Source organism: Sprattus sprattus (assembly GCF_963457725.1).
Source record: "Sprattus sprattus genome assembly, chromosome: 5".
Taxonomy (NCBI): domain Eukaryota; kingdom Metazoa; phylum Chordata; class Actinopteri; order Clupeiformes; family Clupeidae; genus Sprattus; species Sprattus sprattus.
This window is the reverse complement of record NC_137924.1, coordinates 16,350,146-16,360,145: the sequence shown is the minus strand read 5'-3', so window position 1 is coordinate 16,360,145 and position 10,000 is coordinate 16,350,146. Positions and strand designations below refer to the sequence as shown.

Here is a 10,000-nt window from a genome sequence, read left to right as displayed (position 1 = left end):
CCTTTAGTTAGTTTGAGAGGGTTTGAGAGACACCTCAGACCTACAGGAGATTTTATGAGTTCTGGTTCCGAAACAGTGGTATCTGTCAAAGACTTCTCAACCTGAGGCCGCACTGAGTGTCTCTGCCTTGAATCCACAAACCATGGGGTGACTCTCTGTGGGTTCTGGTGTGTTCTGGGTTCTTGTCCTGAGGCGGTGTTGTCTGTCTATGGGTGTGCTGGTTCTGCCGTACAGAAAGATCAGTGGCGGATGGACTGAGGCGGACTGACACTTCTGATCTGGCCCCAAAGCCTGCAGGAATCTCTGGCAGAAAGCACCGGAAGCCTCCAACCAAACACAGACATTGGCACTGTTCCAATCTCCCCCCACCCCGGTCCTTTTTTATTATCCTGTTCCATCCTCACCCCATCACTCTCTCTCTCTCTCTCTGTAGCCCTCTCTCTCCCTCCATCCCTACCTCTCATTCACTCACTCACTCTCTCTTTTTCACTCTTTCTTTTCATACCCTGCAAATCTATCATGTCGCATTCCTGTCAGGCTCCGCCTTGGTCTCCCTCCTCACAGAGATGACTTAAGTGGAATTAGATATAGTGGAAGAGCCGGAGAAATAAAAAGAAAGAGGGAGAGAGAGGGGGGACTACAGAGGACAGAAAAAAATGAAAGAGAAAGAAGGGGAGATGGTGAGATCATGATGAAGAGGAGAGAACGAGAGAGAAGGAAAGGGAGACGAAGACAAAAACAGGGGCAGAACGGGGAAACAAATCAAGTCCTATAAAATGGACTCGCTCTTAATTCTTTAAGAGAAAGTGCGACAAACTCCCTGACGAGCCTTTTGTGGTTTCATAATCTTCAGCCAACAGTCATTACATGGCATTAGGGGCATGTAGCAACAGCCTTAAGGTGGACACTTATCTGGCTCTGTTAGCGGCGAGGGCTTTTTTCCTGGGAGAGCAGAGCAGCGTAGCAGGGAGCCCATGGAGGAATGGCGTCGGCGCATAATTAAATGTCATTGCCCACACGGGCTGTTCAGATGGAGAGAGAGAGGAGGGAGGGGGAGGTCTTCTCACTCTCCACCAAGCTATGCTAATGCTTTACCTCAGGCCTCTCCGCCATAGCGCCACAGATGCTAATCTCGCTAAGCACGCTCACTGGCGTGTTCGCGAGCGGTGGATGGCTGTGGCGCTAACCTGTGAACGATGCTAATGACATGTAGATTAGCTCACCGCTAGCGGTGGCCATTACAGCAAAGGCGTGTCTAGTGTCATCCACACTGTCTGTGCCACAGTCCTCTGGTTTCCACACGCCATCGTTCCATGTGTTGTATTAATACTGAATGCTTTGACAAACCCTCTCTATAAACCTCACACACACACACACACACACACACACACACACACACACACACACACATAGAGGGTACACATACATGCATATATTTATAGAGAGATAGAGAAAGGAAGGAGGCATAGAGAGAGAGCTGCACACAGATAAATAGAAAGAAAGATATAGAGAGAGTGAGAGGGAAGGAAAATGAGAGAGAGAGAAAGAAAGCCCGAGTGTGCCGTAGGCTCCTCTGGTCAGCCATAGAGACCCATGCTGAGAGAACAGACTTCCATATGGCCCCGACAAACCTCAAACCAACCGTTCCCTACACACACACACACACACTCGCACACTCACACTCACACTCACACTCACTATACAGAGTGAGAGGAGGAGGAGGGTTGGTGGTGGTGATGGGTGGAGCGGGGGAGGCCAGGTGAAGGGCAGAGGACAGATGTGGTCTCTGTTGCTCCAGCTGGGTGGGTGAGACCTCCCCTAGAGGAGACCAGCTAAGCAGCTGATACCAACACAAGCCAGGCCCACTGTGTGTGTGTGTGTGTGTGTGTGTGTGTGTGTGTGTGTGTGTGTGTGTGTGTGTGTGTGTGTGTGTGTGTGTGTGTGTGTGTGTGTGTGTTTGTTTAGGTGTCAGAGTGTTTTTGATGTCATGACACAAAACACCAAGCATGTATTTGCTGCTGATGCAGCCACATGTATTCCACAGTTGTCCACACTCCCAACCACAGAGAACAGATGTGAACAGATGTGTAGGGGCTCAACGCTTCTCCCTTCTTGCTCAAGCAGTCAACCAAAAGGAGTCTGCAAACATGACAAGAAAACTGGAATAATAAAGGATAAATCTACTAAACCAAACAACAACACACAGGCCTTAAGAGGCAGGGGAGGAATAACAATCAGGATCCCTGACAGGACGGGTCACTGCTTTGGACTCTGGGGAGAACAGAACCCCCACCATTAGATGTGTGTGTGTGTGTGTCCACTTCTCCAGGAGTAGGAACGTTTGAGGGAGGGAGAAGACCGAAAATGAGAGGGAAAGAGAGAGTTAGAGCTCTTTACATGTCCTTTAAAAAGAGAGAGGGAGAGTTGATCAGAGGTTCATCAGTCACGCTTCCTCACAGCTTGTGTGTGTGTCTGTGTGTGTGTGTGTGTTTTGTTCTCTCCCTCAGACCATCCAGCTGGTCTCCTCCAACAACTAATCAGGCCCTTCTCCAACTGTGAGGCGGGCACAGACGGGTTGGCATCAGCACCCATCCTGACCCGGCCCAAGGCTTCCAGATGCCATCAGCCTGAGTGATCAGTGGGGCTGCACTAGACCGGGGGCAATAAGGGCCACTCCTGACTTGCCCTAGGGCGATTGACTGAGGGGGGCGGGCAGGTTGACCCATAATAACCCCGCTCACTTATGTGTTCAGAGCTGGTAGTCATGTTAACCTCCCTCACTCGTGCTTTCAGAGCTGGTAGTCATGGTAACCCTGATCACTTGTGCGTTCAGAGCTGGTAGTCATGTTAACCACGCTCACTCATGAGTTCAGAGCTGGTAGTCATGGTAACCCTGCTCACTCATGTGTTCAGAACTGGTAGTCTTGTTAACCTTTCTCACTCATGTGTTCAGAGCTGGTAGTCATGGTAAACCCGCTCACTAGTGTTCAGAGCTGGTAGCCATGGTAACCCTGATCACTCATGTGTTCAGAGCAGGTAGTCATGGTAACCCTGGTCACTCATGCGTTCAGAGCTGGTAGTCATGCTAAACCTGACTTGCCAAAGATTGGAGCTTTACCTCAATTACCTTCATCCTCCATCAGTCCAAATAACTCATTAATAATAATAAGAATAACAATAAGAAACTTTATTTGTATAGCACCTTTCATACAAAACAATGTAGCTCAAAGTGTTACAGTAAGTTAAGAAGAGTATAGTAATGTTTTTGGTGCCGTGGGTGAAATAATGTGTGCTGTGACACGACAGTTTCAATGCTGCTTCAATCTGTTCATGTCAGCAAGGATGCCTTCATGGCATTTGTCTGTTTTGGTGAATTCAGCAGAAACAGTAGTATATCAATATTACTTACACTCTTTGTATTATCTTATGTTGCATAGCACACACATTTTCGTACTTAACTGTTCAGGTCACAAAAGCTAATTTGATTTGCCGTGTTTTACATGGGATTTTAAACGGTGAGGATCCGAAGGCGGAGCGAGCCAATCTAAGAAGTGCTTCAGCAGCCATCAGCTCACCTCTCTTTCCTCCTCCTCCTCTCCCCTCCCCTGCGCCTCCGCAGTCGGAGACAGAAAAGAGGGGAACTGATGAATCAGTGGTTTACTGATGCTGCTTTATTGAACAGAGCAGAACAGAACAGATTAGAATAGAATGGGATAGATTTTACTCCCTCCGGTGCAGAGACAGAATTGGCGATGGGGAGACTGGGTTTTGAGAGAGTTTCCATGAATCGTTGCCGTACTCCAACTGAGTGTTCAAAGCATATTATGGTAGATGTATATTTGAACATTTAAAATTCGAACCCCTCTACTTGTCTTGAACTTGTTTAGTGTTATGAAATATCCTAACATTACCTCATTGTTGTCCCCCCCGAGATGGCAACAATGACATGCTACTTCCTACCAGCAGAGGTGCTAAAGAGCCACAACACCTCTCAGATGCATGACATCATGGCTTTGCCAGTGGGTTTTATAACACAGACCTGAAGGTGGTGTGTTGTTTTAAGCAACAGCTCTCCTTTAAAAACACTGCTGTAGTTTTATTAATGGCAGGTTAGCTGTGAGCAGGTGTTTGCAGCAGCACACAGTGCACGCACAGTGCACGCACACACACACACACCTTCCACACACACACACACACACCCCTTCTCTCTCGCTCTGTCTTTTCGCTGTAGCTCTCTCCTATATTCCCTGCTTTACTCACACAAGCACGCTCTTGCTTTCCATATTTCATCTCTTTTGCCCATCACACATTCTTCACTCTTTCTCTCTCAAACACAGTTTCTGTCCATCTATCTCTTGAACTTCAAACTTCAGTTTTACCCTGGCTTCCTCTATTTCTCTCTCTCTCTCTTTCTCTCTCCCTCCCTCTACTAGTCTCTCCATAATCCCCATCCCCTGTTACCCTATTGGCCCACACAGCTGCGGCACCAAACGATCAATCTGCCCCTATTGCTATCACCATGGCTGGTGGAATATGTCCTCTGGCAGTATGGGCTTGTGGGACAATCACTGTGAAAAGTGACTAAATCAAATGCAGGTTCACACGCACGCACACACAAACTCACTCTCCCGTGCGCTCACACACACATACACACACACACACACACACTCTCCCGTGAGTCACACACACACACACTGCCTAGACCCCAGCACGGCTAAGGGCAGAGCAGGACTGCAGCATGCCCTTCTGCAGCCCATAAAAAGCATCATGAACCACGGCACACACTGAAACAGCACAGCACAGCAGCTGAGCAAACCGCTGCCTCAAAGCGCACCGTACTTGTTGGGTGTAGTGTTCTTTTGGGCCGACACCAAAACAATACAGACACTGGATGAGGGGGGGCAGAGTAGGAGAAACCGTGTCGGTAAGAGCCGACTCAGGTGCAGTTCTGCCACAGTCCTGACAAAACACGCCGGACCGGAGCGGCGCTGTTTCACCAAGCGAGGCGTGATGTACACAATGACCTCACACACACTTTTCAGCTGGCTGCGAACTATCACAGATGCCCCACGATCCCGTCGCTCAATCAGTCTGAGATAATGAACGAGGGCTTGAATGACTAGTTTATAGATATGAGCGTGGAGCCTGCAGGCCAAAGGGCCGGAGGGTGAGGGGAGGAGGCGGCGGCGCTGGCGCTATAAAGGGCCTGTCGTCTGGCAGTCAGTCAGGGTTTTAATGCACTCCATGCGAGGGGGCCACATCACATTTCATCACCGACATTTATGATCCAGCCCTGGCTAGATTCATGGCTATAGAGGGACACAAGGGACTGGGGCAGAAATCGATAGAGGCTTTCAACATCTTCCCTCCAGCCTCCCTCCCTCCATTTTGTTTGTAATTATTCAGAGGGAATGTATATTTTATCTGTCTTGTTTCCCCCCCCCCCTCGCTTTCTTTTCTCTGTCTTTTCTTTCTCTCTGTAGCAAACATGAGAAGTGCCAGGCAGACAGAAATATCAGTCGAGGCCTACAGCAGGAAGGCCCGCACCGCCAAGCGTCGATAAGCAGAGGAGCCGGTCGATATCTGCCAGCGCAGAACTTCAGCTCCCGTCCCTACAGGATGGAGCCACGACGCAGTGGAAGATGTGTGTGTGTGTGTGTGTGTGTGTGTGTGTGTGTGTGTGTGTGTGTGTGTGTGTGTGTGTGTGTGTGTGTGTGTGTGTGTGTGTGTGTGTGTGTGTGTCAGAAAGAGAGGGGGAAAGGTGAATTGAAAAGTATTTATGAATGGACAGAGGATAGAGCAGCAGAATAACTAAACAGAGAGAGAACAGAGTTGTGTGTGTGTGTGTGTGTGTGTGTGTGATGAACAGTGATTGGTGCCGACTGCGGAAAATCTTTTAGAAGACAACATAGACGTACAACAAACCACCTACTTAACCCTGAACACAGGCAAGAAGAGAGACACACAGAAGTAAGACTACTGACAACTTGGAATATTTCCAGAGTATTCCAGAAACTACAACCTTGCTGATAAAATAACTACTGGGAAATACACCAGCCTAAGCCCAAGTCTGTGGGTGAGACAATGTCTTAGCTGTCAGTGGTAGATGTGAGTTGGCTTCAATCAAAAGTGAAAGATCCTCCCGTGATGAAAACAAATCAATACAATTAATAAGCGCATAAACAAATTAAACAATTGCCAACACGCAACCATGGCAACAGACAGCCCCTCTTCTGGAGGACAGCCGAAATGGGCCTGAGTCGCCCAGGCAACACAAGGCAGACGGTCTGATGTGCTCAGTGCGTCATCAGGTGAGGCGTGCACAGACATGTCGCCAAAACACACTCTCCTCAGAGAGACACACACACACACACACACACACACACACACACACACACACACACACACAAGTATTGTTTTACCCACACTTACACATGCTCGCTTACATATCCACACACTTTCACAGGCAGACAGAGACAGACAGAAAGACGGGCCCACATACCCACAAACACAGAGAAAAACACAGACACACTAAACAATGTCCCTGGCTGGAGTGAATGTGGGAAGCTCACACTAAACGCTGCAGCCCAGTCAGCTACCCTAAAGTTTTCTGTCCGTCCGTCCGTCCGCCAGCCCTTCCGTCCTTCCGTCCTTCCGACCGTCTACTCTCCTTCTGATTGTCCGTTTTGTCTCTGTCTCTCTTTCTCCATTTCTCTCTCTCTCTCTCCCATTCTCAATGTTTGCTCTCTCTCCCTCACTCTCTCTGCCTGCATAGGTCTGCTCCCATGGGCTGTGCTGGTGGCACGCAGTGATTTCCTCTGATACCTGCTGCTAATTGAGCAGCAGGTGTCTTAATGTGTCTCGCTTCACAGGAGGTCCCGGCACAAAGAGAGCTTAGGCATTAGTGTGAGCTCTAAAAGGGTTCGTGGAGCAGGTTAGCTCGGATGCTAGCTCTATGGGGCGGTGCTCATTACCAACATGAAATTACAATTTCTGCACAGTTCCCCAGTCAGCACCCTAATTTGACGAGCCAAATCTGGCTTTCTCCATACAAACGAAGGTAAGGCACTTGGAACCGAGGAAGAGATAGACAGCAGAGGGGAAGTGGTAATTCTAGACAAAAATGTGTGTGTGTGTGTGTGTGTGTGTGTGCGTGTGTGCGCGTGTGCGCGCGTGTGTGTGTAGGTCTTCATACACAAGCAAGGAGTTGGGATAGCTTGCTAACCTGAAGGGCTGGTCGGAAAAATAAAAAAAACATAAAAGGGGACAAACTTTCTATTGCAATTTCTCCCCCTCTCTCCTTTTTCCCCCAGAAAATAACAGCGTCTCGTCTTGGTGCGTCTGCTCTGGTCTGCCTCTGCAATCAGGGGCTTTGCAGAGGGATAATTTCACGACTCAACGACTTTTTTTATACCCTTTTCCCTTCTGAGAAAGCAAAAAGAAACGCGCACAAGAAAAAAGCCTCAAACAATACACTCTGCACCTCGCAGTAAACATTTCCTCAAAATGGACTTGAGTAACTACGCCACTTTCCCCTTTACTCGTTACAAATAAAAAGCCCAGAGTGTGTTATCAAGGGAAACAACTATTCACACTGATTCACTCAGAACATCAAAGTGCCATCATGATGTTGAGGCTAACAATGACCTCCAGTGGAACCTGTGATTGCACTCCTCTCTTCCTCTACCTCTCTCTCTCTCTCCCTCTACCTTTTTGTCTCTATCTCTCTCCCTCACTTTACCTTTGCCTCCCCCCTCCCTCTCTTTCTCTCCTCCCTCCCTCCCTCCCTTGTCTCCTCTCCCTCTCTCACTCTCCCCCCTCTACTTCTCTCCCTCTCCCTCTCCCTCTCCCTCTCTCTCTCTCTCTCTCTTCCCTCTCTCTCCCCCTCTCCCTCTACTTCTCCCTCAATGTCTTTCTCTGCACTGTAATAATCTCCTGAGGAGTCAATGAGACAGTGCTAGACTTAAAGTGCAGACCTCTGAATGACCCTACACCTCTAAATGTGGTGCCGAATGAGCCAGGGGTTGGATACGTGTGTGTGTGTGTGTTGTGTGTGTGTGTGTGTGTGTGTGTGTGTGTGTGTGTGTGTGTGTGTGTGTGTGTGTGTGTGTGTGTGTGTGTGTGTGTGTGTGTGTGTGTGTGTGTGTGTGTGTGTGTGTGTGTGTGTGTGTGTGTGTGTGTGTGTGTGTGTGATGCGTGTGTGTGTGTGTGTGTGTGTGTTGGTGATGAACAGTGATCGGTGCCGACTGCTGAGATGCAGGGAGAGGAGGGGGACAGAGTGACAGGAAGAGAGAGGCTGACTCTGGAGATGTCACACATGAGCCGCCCCTGGAAGCAACAGAACCCCTCATGAAGCGTTCCCCTGCTGCAGGCACTCTCTGCTCGGGACTCAGCTCCCACTAATGAACGACAGAGGGGGGAGAGAGAGAGAGAGAGAGAGAGAGAGAGAGAGAGAGAGAGAGAGAGAGAGAGATGTGTGTGTTTCCGAGTGGTGGAAATAGGAATGGAGAGAATAAAAGAGAAGAAAAAAAATGGAAAGAAAGAGAAAGACAAAAATAAACAGACAGAAAAGGGGAGGGGGTAACAGGCAGAGTTGGAAAGAAAGACACAGACAGAAAGAGAGAGAGAGCTTGTGTGTGAGTGTGAGTGAGTGAGAGAGAGAGAGACAGAGAGATAAAGAGACAGACAGAGAGAGAAAAAAATAGAGAGAAAGAGATAGAGAGAGAGAGAGAGAGAGAGAGAGAGAGAGAGAGAGAGAGAGAGAGAGAGAGAGAGAAAGCATACTGAATGTGACTGGCCGCCAAATGAGATTTATCCAGCCTCGCTGCGGGAGAGGAAAAACTGCAGGAGCGTGGAGAAGCAGCCGGAGCTCTCCTCAGAGGAAACACACACACACTCACACTCAGACTCACACTCACACTCAGACTCACACACTCACACTCACACACTCACACTCACACACACACACGCAGTACAGGAACAGGCACATAACCCAAAGTCCAAAACTACAAAACCTAAGGTTCACTTCCTCTTACCTACCCACGCTTGAATGTACACAACCAGACAGGGAGGCTAATGAATGAATAAATGAATGAATGAATGAATGAATGAATGAACATTCTGACGGGTCTGACCGTGTTTTTATAACCATCTATGGCCTTATATGAAGTACTAATTCCTCCCATCAGACTTGTAAACCTTAAAGCATAAAAAACCTGGTCCAATCCATTCTGCTTTTGTAACTGCCATAGCAATATCCACAAACCAGGAAGCGAAAAATGTGTTGCATCTTCCTGCTGGCAGACTATATTTCCAGACAACACATACCTGAATAAAATACTCAACTGGAGATCAAGTGTGTCACTGTATTGTCTACCCAATCGACTGGTAAGCCATGGGCATTTTAGGAGGAGACAACAAGTAAATAGTGTTGTATTAAAACAAGCTTACCTCTTATATGACTGACAACCACACACTGATTCATTTGATCAGGTTATAGAAATATTGATAAAATACATGAACCGAAGCAGATAAACATGCTACGTTCACACTGTACGGAAGGTTTCCAGGCCACAATGAGTGCACATTTTTGCGGTGGCGATACTAACCCTCTCGCTATATCGCCAAAAATCCATCTGTGCTATGTACTGTAGGTGTGCCTTTCAGGTTAAAAACCATGTCTGTGTGCCTAAAGACTTCCTTCCAGGTCTGAAGACCCCCTCCAGTGTATAGGCGTACATCATTTGCTTCCCCTCTCCTCCACAGTGTACACAGCTTCCATGTTGTGTCTTATCACACGTTACTTGTAAGCCACATTTGTCACCACAAGTTGCCCAAACTGGCTTGATTAAAGGTGGAGCTCTGGATTCACTCCCTGAGTCCTCCATCACTGGCTCTCATTCACTGGTGAACTTCCTTAAGCCTCCACGTTACGCAAAGACAGAGGACGGCCTGTCAAACAGAGGACTCCCTGGAAAAGGATGTTTCATCATCACATGTG

At 48.2% G+C, this 10,000-nt stretch overlaps 1 protein-coding gene across 17 annotated transcripts in view; it reads right to left on the bottom strand.

Annotated features, from left to right (window-relative positions):
- Positions 1 to 10,000, bottom strand: part of caska (calcium/calmodulin-dependent serine protein kinase a) — a 190,068-nt gene that overhangs the window by 89,177 nt on the left and 90,891 nt on the right. The gene's annotated exons all lie outside the window — the stretch shown is intronic.